We start from the raw sequence: 9,942 nt of genomic DNA, 5'->3' as shown, positions 1-9,942 counted from the left end.
GAAATGAATCCGCACTTGTGTTTGGTTGTTGGAAAATGTAATAGGTGTTGCCACTTGGGTCGACACCGGGTATATATATATATATATTCTGGGAAGATGGCTGACCCGAAAGCCGGGGTCGGCATGTTGTCAGTGGAAGAGAAATTATAAGAGGATTTTGTAATAAAGATGGAGCCCAGAGCGGGCCGGGTCGCTGGCTGCAAGCGACGTGTTTTCTCGCTGTACGTGAGTCTTGGGATAGCTTTTTTTCCTTTTGAACTTTCTGTTTTGCCTGTCGAATTTGCTTCGTTTCTGCGTGTGCTGGTGGGAGCGCGAGTGTGTTGTGTGGAGACGACTCCTCTGCGAGCGTCGGACGAACAGTTTGAACATCGAGACGACCCCCTTCTCAAGCCGACGACTCCGGGCTTCTGGCAGCGTTGAGATTCGGACTCTATCGGCAAGTTACGACTCGTTTCTTTGGCCGTTCGGTTTCAGCCTCTGGCACTGTAGTGCGAAATGGGGAACTTTTCAACTTTTCAGAGCAGTGCTAATTTCTTTCGCTGTTGGGTTTTAGGGGGGGGGGGGGGCGAGGGGGGGGGGGGTGGGCGTGGGGGATCCCGTGTGGTGTAGCAATGGCCATAGAGGAGGCTATGCAATGGCGTTCGCGCTCAATCGTTTGCTTTCCTTGGTTTCTTTTTTTTTTTTTTTTTCTTTTGGTTTTTGTTTTATGGGTGTCGAGTCTCGCGTGCGTTAATCTCTGCGCTCGCATGAAATCCGTAACTTCGCGCTCGGAGTGTGTTTCTGTTGGTGTTGGGGTTGCCGTGCGTTTACTCCAGTATCAAATTTATTTTTGTTTGTTTGTTATCCCTCGTGTCCTCGCCCCTTTGCGTTTTTTTTTTCTCACCTAGCGTGACTTGATTGTTAATCACCAGTACAACCTAGCTCTTCAGTACTTTTAAAGTATTTTTTCGTTTAACCTCAAAGTCGGTTAATAGCTTTCTTTCTTTTTTTTTTTTCTTTTTCTTTTTTGACCCCTACTTTGTGACAGGCACGCTGGGGAACTTTCATTATTTTAGAATGAGGACAAAAAGGGAACAACACACAGTCAGGCCTCGGTACCCCTGTGTGTCGCCCCCTTCTTTATTCCTAATCCTCGAATAAAAAAATTAAAAAAAATAAAATAAACGTTTTTTTTTTTGTAGTTTACGGAAGTATAGTATAATGTCCAAAAATAAGCCCTGCATTTATATACGGTATCCGTTTAACAGACACGAATTCTAACCACCGCGACATTTTTACAACCTACTTATAGGTTTTTAAACAAAATTTTGGTCGCAGTTGCAGTCGCCTGTGTAAAAAAGCCCACCGTTAAAAGAGTATGACGGCTCTTGATTACACAGACGCATGCCCCCGGACGCAAAGCTCTCGCAAATCGTGAACCAGGCACAAACGTTTCGGAATCAGCGGTTTGCCGCTGACGAGAGAACCACAAGTCCTTTTTTTTTTTTTTTTTATTGATCACATTTTGCGATATACACCAATAAGAACTGCAAAACTACTCTAGAGTGCCAATGAAAAATCTGTGAAAAAACACCAGGAGGCAGGCTTGGCCCAACTCGACTACAGCCCAAGAAGTACTTAGGGCAGGAAAGTTCGTCCGCAGTGTCTCGAGACTTGGAATAAAATAAGGTACAGTGCAGGCGACCCATCGACCTATTTTGCGCGTACTCTCTCATTCATATTTTAGTTTCCTTTATAAGCAGTCTTTCTGTTCGAAATTCAGAAAATATAAAAGGCAGACAGCTGCAAAATGAGAGTACGAGTGTAGAAGCCCCAGATTGAAAAAAAGCTAAGAAATTCACTCGAACTACGAACTATTGTAAGTTCATACGAACTTACAATGACACAAACACACACACAAAAAGTAAAAAAAAAAAAAAAACACGATTTATCAAAAGAAAAGTACACCACGAAATACCGATCCCCTTAAAACAAACTCCTGATATACAGAACTCCGATTACAATTGATTCCCGGGGACAACACTGATCAACGCGGCAACGCCTACCTACTGACAATAAATCCAGGCTCTATCTGTTTTTGGTACCAGTAAAATTTTGGTCGTTTATTTTTCTGGACTTTGCTATTTATCTATCCCCTCATCCCGCATAGTTTCCACTATCATCAACCGAACGTAAAAAATATAACTTAGCTCTCGATAGGTAATGTTTGGTGTGTTTGCTCTATTCCACCGTTCAATAAATATCAGTTTTAGCGTGCTCTCCGCCTGTCTGAAGCTGGCATTCACCTGATCAAATTTAGTTTTACCCGGAAACATCCATCGTTATTTAAAAAAAAAAAAAAAAAAAAGCTGGCATATATGTAAGAGATCAGTTGAGGGAGGATCATTTGACAAGCTGGATTTTTAAAGCCGGAGGTTGCTCATGACGACTGGGTCAAGAGTTTCCCGAATAAACACAGATTTTCTTCTTCCCAATAGATGGACTGCCGTGATCAATGTCCGCTATGAACAAACGTTCATAATATTCGTTATTTTATTGGCCCATATCGGTCAGCTATGACATAATAAAAGGGGGGAGTAGGTAGCGAGCTCTCGATCATGTGCGCGAGATCTTACGTGTAAAGGAAATGCCAAAGCCGGCAGTGACTGGGCGATCTCTGACGCCCCTATTCCTGTGTGTGGCGTGCTGAGAGCCTGAGACTGTGTTATGGTCCGCCAGTGGGTTGTGTCGACGACTTGGTGCGAATTTGGTTTAGCGGAACTGCATGGTCTAAAAGCGAACGCCCCCAGCCCCGAACCTCTTCAGAGGGTAATCACCACCACTCATAACAGTTTTTTTTTTTTTTTTTTTTTTTTTTGTGTGAATTGTTTGCACATATTGTAATACGGAGTTTTTGTAGATCGCTTCCGCTGTCCCGCAACGTTCTCCACAACCCGCTACAAGATCCGGGACTCTGCAGGCAAAGCCAGCGTCTCGCGCATGCGCAGTAGTGGCGCCTTCGTTCAGGAGAGCGTAGAGGAGGTGGAAAAATAGTGTACGAAAACTCCCTAATTACCGCGACCCGGGAGCCCCGTTCCCGGGGCCTACTAGAGCAAACAGGCGCGCTCTTTTACGGCCCTTGAATGAGGTTTTTTTTTTTTTCTCCCTTCCACCGCAGCTCGATGTGGTGGTTTCTCAGTATTGGCCGCCAGCTTTCTACCTTTGATAACACTTCGGCGCACGCGCAGCCAAAACCCGGCGGCCTCAATGCCTGCCTTGTATGGCTGTACTGCGCTGGCTCAATTTCTCATCTACCAAGGACACATCAGACGCTCCGCTTTTCAAACACTACACTGTTCGCATTGCGAGAGTTCTATTTAGTCCTCAGGTATACTTATCTACCATCAACGCGTATTTTTAAATATGCTCAGAGTACGACCGAGAGAGACAAGACCGGCTTTTAAGCCTCTTGCGATGACGTACTCGGTTGCAAATATGTGAACGGGCTTTTAGTCGTACAAAAACAAAACTCCCAAATAACCTTTTTATGATAAGTACATCCCCGACACTCGAAACCATGAAGTTCAATACTGCTACATAAAAAAGGGGCTTTTTTTTTTGCGTTACATTTTTTATATGAGAATCCATTTTTAAGATGGCTGCAACTGCAAACTGTTTGGCCCCCACCCTTCCCTCCCCCTCCCCTCCCCCCTTCCCCCCGGACTTCAAATGGATTTACGTCCAGAGTGATTGCAAGTCTGCCAAAGATACCCTCGCGTGCATGATGCTCGTGTTTGAGCAGCCTCCTTTATTCTAAAAAGCCTATCAAATCGCGAAAAACTCTGGTTTGAGGCTTGTCGCTGTCGTTTGTTTGTTTGTCGCTCTAATAGGGCTCGGGCATAACTGGACACGCCGTGTCGAGCAGCCTGCAGACCGATAGCGCCCTGGTGGAAGCGTTTAGTTCGAGGAAGTTCGGCCCGTTAAAAAAAAAACCTTTTTTTTCTTTTTTCTTCTCTCCCTTTCTTTTCCCTTCTTTCTTTTTGTGGCATTACGCGACGCGATCGGAGTTTGCCTGAACCAACCAGAAGACTACAACAACCTATGGAGGTTTCCCTTTGAGATGTTCATGCCCAGGTGGAGCCAACGAACTAAATTTCGATATGTAATATGACTTTATTTTTACGTGTTATATCATTTTTAAAATTGCTTTCCACGATGGTAATTTTTAGATGCGCACTGACGTCATGGTATACGTCAGAGTTGAAGTGCTTAGCAACTGGTGTATTTTCCTTATTTACAATGTCAGACTTGTGGCCATAAAATCGCTCCTGCGTATACTATCACGTTCTTTTAGGGCGGGCGTAGGGATAAAGCAGGGCGGATTTAGAGGGGGGGGGGGGGGGTCCGGATTTCCTGACCCCCCTCTTGAATTCTGCATGTGTACACATTTAGGAAGTGGAAACGGGAAAGGGGGGGGGGGGCCTTAAACATGATACGCTGACCAACACCTGAACTCCCCCCCCCCCCCCCCCCCCCTCAAGAAATACCTGCGTCCACCCCTGGGATAAAGGGAATGCCTCCTTTTACGATATATGTTGGCGTTCCCTAGACACTGCTGACGCTTTTTTTAGAGCGCAGCTCCTAAGGCCCGTTCACACTCTTGCAACCGAGTACGACCGAGAGAGACGAGACCGGTTTTTAAGCCTCTTGCGATGTCTTAAAGGGGCACTGACACCCCAAAGGTCGTATTTTTTTATTGTTTAAAACGATGCAAGTTGTATGCTCTGTTTCACCTTATGATGTACCGGAGGAAAGGCTACAAGCGCGAGCTCCTTGCTCTAGGGCACATCTCGGCGGCACAAGCTCTCGTGTGTTAAGAGCAGCTCCCAACGCTATGAGCTCATGCTTCTAGCCTTCTCTGCGGTACAACATAAGGTGAAACAAAGTATAGTCATAAACACGCAAAAAAAAAAAAAAAAAATTTCGCGCGCGCGCGCTTTTTTATTTTTTTTTTTTGTGCTCTTCTCCCCCGCTGCTCACCCCCTTGCTTCTTTTGATTGGTGACGTCAAAAATCTGGAAATTTACAAGCTTTGAAGGCAACATTTCTATAACATTTAATAACGGCAATCGTAAAACATGCTCTTTTTGAAATACCAATTTAATAATGGATTTGTATCCTCGCTTGGAAAACTTGGCGGAGCTCGAGCAGAGGATGATCGATGAGTCGGGGAATGGTGGTGGTGAATACGTTTATTTAAAGAAAAAAAAAAAAAGATCTCCGGAGACTCTAAGTTTTCATGACGCGGTGGCCTTAAGGCTTGGCATCGTCTCCTAAGTTAAAGGTTTTAGATGGAGTTTCCCAGGTCTCCCTCAGAAATATACTCGAAGAGAGATCTGAGGATCCTGGTCTTGCGTGACGTGTCGCCCGCTGGGTGCGTCCAGTCCTGCAGTTTTGAAGGTCTTTCATCATTCGCCATCTTACTGAAGATGATTGTTCTGAGGGTGGAGAGGGCCTCACATTCCCAGAGTCTGGGAATGGATTCCTCGGCTTGACACCGCTGGCATCTGGGGTCGGGAGAGACAGCGCAGGGTTGTTGTTTCTTAAGTCTTGCCAGGTCTATTTGGTATCTGAACCTGGGGTGTGACTGCTCCTCCTGTGCGTATGCGGCGGAGGATCACGGATTCTTTTCTCTTGAATTCTTCCCTAGGGAGAGGATGTTGCTCTGGGGTCCATGATCTTGCCAGAATATGTTTTCGTGTCTTCTGGGCTAACCTGAGTTCCTCCCTTGGATCGTATGGGGGAAGCTCAGTGTCTTGTTGCTGTGGTGTTGAGCCTGCCGTAGAGGACTGAGACAACAGGGACGGTTGCGTGAGATTCCTCATCGCCTGCTGTGCAGTCTCATGGGCTAGCTCGTTGCCCGAAATGCCTTCGTGCCCGGGAGTCCACCTGACATTAATTTGAATTTTCTTGGATCTGTATAGCGAGATCGCGAAGGCGAAGATAGCGTCAATGGTGGGGCTAGAAGAGGACCTGTATTTCTTGAGTTCTCCGATAGTGTCTTGCGAGTCGGTATAGACGATTAGCTGCTGTTCGTCTTGTAGACGGGGTACTGCCCCTCGGATGGCTTGCAACACCGCCTCTCGTTCGGCGAAGCCCGGCGTGTGGTGGCCTCGAGGATTACCTTGGGTCTCTGTCCAGGTCGCTTTCCCTTGGATGTATGTGGCTGCTGTTGCCCAACCCATAGAGGAGATGCTGGCGTCCACATAGGCGATCATGTTTTTTTCGTCCCCAACAAGCTTAGCCAGCTCCTTCTTGTGCATGCGAGCGTAGTGTTCTCGTCTTTTCTTCTGCCGCGCAGCGTCCATGTTTCTTGGGAGAGGTTTGCACCCGTGAGTTACGTCAATGAGTTCCCACGGTGCTTTGCTCGGTGATATGGGGGCGTCTTCTCGTATCTCGATTCCCACGTACTTAGCAATTTTTCTTCCCTCGGTTGTATGCTGTAGACGGGAGAGTTGAGCCTCCTTCTGTTGGTTCATGAGGTCTGTGAGTTCTGGGAGGAAGATACACTTGCTTACTTCCTCTGCCGAAGTGTGGCGTGGGAGCCCAAGGATGGTTTTTCTTGCTCCGTTGAGCATGCTTTTAAATCTGGAAAGATGGCTTTTCGTGAGCCGGTAGAATCTCGCCGCATAGGCTATTTTGGATACTAGCACTGCAGTCACGAGTTTTTTTAACCGTTTTTTTTCCCGCGCCGGCGCCCTTCTATCTCGCTCCTCAACTCCTCCTCGCTTCGGATCGCGGTAGCAAAGGTCGGCGCTTTGCTTCGTAGCGTGGAGCGGAGGTCCGAAAGAAAGTCGACTCGCAGGAGACCGCAAAATTTGACGTCACTGCACTGGCGCGGATCGCGCGAACTTCAAATTGGGCATTTGGAAATTGTTTTTTTTTTTTTTTTTTCACTTTACAAATATTGAATTCCCAAGTTTCGAATTTTGAGGGTAATGTCCCGGCATCGTTTTCAATCGTTTCGGATAACAAAAACAAAACAAAAAAAAAAAAAAAAAGATTTTGATGTGTCAGTGCTTTTTTAAGTAGGGTGACCACATTCCTCAAGGTAGAAAACGGGACATCCCAGCGAGGGGGGAGGAGGAGGGGGATTGTACTAACTAAAGGTCAAGTTTGGGAGGAAATGTTTAATGAAAAAACTTGTTATTTCACAACGTCACCATATTGCACTAAATTTTACTCTCTGGGTAAATATCCCCGCTGCGTTCACGCCGCTTCTCAGTGACAGTATGCGGCTGGTCACTTGGCCCCACAGTACACTCCGCTTCGCGTCGTCCAGCTGGCAACCCACGCTAACCCAAGCCGCCGGAAAGGGAGTCTCATACCGTTTAGTTCAACAAAGTGTCGTCAACAACATTAGTTCTTTTTCTTTATTTAGTTTTAATTGTGAAAAAGAAATGCAAATATCGCCAAATGCACGACAAAAAAAAAAAAAAAAGGTTAGACAAAAAAAAAAAAAAAAAAAAAAAAGAAACCACTTTTTGTGGATCGAACCTGGGTCCGCTGCGTATCAAGCAAACACCTTTCCACTAAGCTACGCTGGCTACGCTACCTTTCTTTTTTTCTTTATTGGAAACTGATGTTGTTTGTAACCATTCGTTTCATACGAGACCCACCAAGTTTAGCGTCGTGCGTATAGCCATTTGCGATTAGGCATAGTTTCGGTTTGCTTCAACTCGCGTCTGCGAAAACAGGACATGATTTTTTTTTTTTTTTATTGGGACAAAAAGACGGGACGGCAGAAGCGGACCTCAAAAACGGGACTGTCCCGGCCAAAACGGGACGTCTGGTCACCCTCGGAATTGTTTCTACGTCGATACTCTCTTGGTGAAGAATTCCTTATTAACACTTTGGGTCGAACACAGCCATTATAGCTTCGAACAAACTTATGCCGTTTCACGCATACACAACTGCGACGGCCACCAATCGGACAAGGAACGCTTGCAAAGAGGCTGCAGATTTTGCCTCTGAAGAGGCATCTGGGGCGAGGTAAGGGCGAGGGGCACGCAGGTGGTCCTGTGACTGCGTCCCGACGACTTTCCAAAAAGGCGTCCCATCCCACGCTGTAAATGTATCGCGAGGATCCGCGCGTTGGCGAATTTGTCGCCATTTGTAGGACAAACACATCAGGGGGCTAATCATGTCGTATTGCACCTGAGACTGCGGTGGAAGAAATCGGAAGAACTTTCAGTAGAAGGAACAGACATAGAGAACGTCTCAACTTTCAGTAGAAGGAACAGACATAGAGAACGTCTCAAGACGTTCTCTATGTCTGTTCCTTCTACTGAAAGTTCTTCCGATTTCTTCCACCGCAGTCTCAGGTGTAATACGACATGATTAGCTACCACCAGCTCGCCTGCACTCTCACCGTATTTTCACATCAGGGGGCTTTAGTTCTGGCCAGTCAGTTTTGGTTTCAGTGTGACAGTGTTCTTTCTACATTTGTTGGTTTGATATTGCCGAGTCATCATTCTCGGACGGCTCTGTGAAGGTAACGATGCCTTCAGTCGGCATGCACGGGGTCTCGGAAAACTGAAGTTGCAGCTTGATAGCATTCCAAATTAAAACCTCTTGCATGAAACAGGTCGATGTCGCGGGGAAGATTCGCCGGAGCCGCTTGGTGCATTTGAGAACTTTTTTTTTCTTCAACTAAAACAATTTTAAGCCATTTCAAAACATTTTTTTTATACATTGCCTTCTTGTCAATAGTGATCAGACGTATAGAAAACAACATCTAGATGAAAACATATACAGATATATTCTAACCTACAGCTCTACATCAAGATCTTTTCTGGACGCCAAGATTTTTTACTTTGAATCAAAGTTTTTCTTAAACGAAAACCACATTTGACAGAAAATTAAACCTCTAGAGATGCTCAGCTATACCTCGTCAAGTGGATTTGTACATATTCTTGCTATATGCAAATATTATAGTCTTCAATCGGATGCTGAACCGAAATCTGGATTCCACAAATCACGGCGGCAAAAGCGTGCAACGGGATGCTACAAGCACCAAAACATCACTCATACAGCGATATCTCGAACGAATGACCGTATTTTTCAAAAAAAGGAGGCGCATTTGACAGGTATGTTTACGTCTTGTTTCTTCGAGGAGAGGGAACGGCCTCGCGTCTTCTCCGCCTCGCCGCCTTGAGGGAGCGAAGCGAAGAGAGGAGGAAACGAGATTTCTCACATCACGCGCCTCGTCGGCCTTGTTCAATCTCGACCTCTTTTTCCAAAAATACGGCCGTCCATTCGAGATATCGCCTTACGAGTAGTGTTGTAGGTATTGTAGCGTCCCGCCTACATCTTTTTTGAAATCCAAATATTTTAAGATTAAAAGAAATTGCATCTCGTCAAAAGCCAAATTTGGGGGTTTCACGTGCCAAACCAACGATGGGCATCTGGCACGCCCCAGCGGAGGACTGAGGATTAATTTGGACCACCTGGGGATCTTTTGACGTACAACCGAAAGCTCGGTTACACGGCGCCTTCTCCGCAATAAGCCTCCGTCAGATTGCGGGCACCTCGGCCGGGATTCGAACCCGCCACATGGGGATCCGTAGGCCGTCATTTTTACGTTATTTATCGTGTCCCGAAGGATAGAGAAAACATCTCCTTCATTAAAAAATGTCGCGATTTCGCTGTATAATCGCAAAGGAAAAGTCGAACTTTTCCTTTGCGATTGCCACCTGCAGCCGCTAGTGGCAGCCGAGGGAGCTGCGGTGAAAAGATTACGTGACCTCGCTCGGCTCTAATGTCAGCAGAGAGAGGGAGCACACCGTAAACTACACGGCACCCCGAGTTACGTCACTAGGAGGGGGACTAGGTGTGACCATGAGGGCTGGGAGTGAGTTGAAGGGTGCCAGAAACGCCAATCTTCTAGGACACGCAGGCGAAA

At 46.3% G+C, this 9,942-nt stretch overlaps 1 pseudogene; it reads right to left on the bottom strand.

Moving 5' to 3' along the window:
- Positions 1 to 5,325: 5,325 nt before the first annotated feature.
- On the bottom strand, positions 5,326 to 6,731 carry LOC115322623 (annotated as a pseudogene).
- Between the last annotated feature and the right edge of the window lie 3,211 nt (positions 6,732 to 9,942).

Source organism: Ixodes scapularis, unplaced genomic scaffold, assembly GCF_016920785.2.
Source record: "Ixodes scapularis isolate PalLabHiFi unplaced genomic scaffold, ASM1692078v2 PGA_scaffold9__187_contigs__length_104089568, whole genome shotgun sequence".
Classification (NCBI taxonomy): domain Eukaryota; kingdom Metazoa; phylum Arthropoda; class Arachnida; order Ixodida; family Ixodidae; genus Ixodes; species Ixodes scapularis.
Note: the sequence above shows the minus strand (reverse complement) of the source record. Positions and strands in the feature narration are given on the sequence as shown.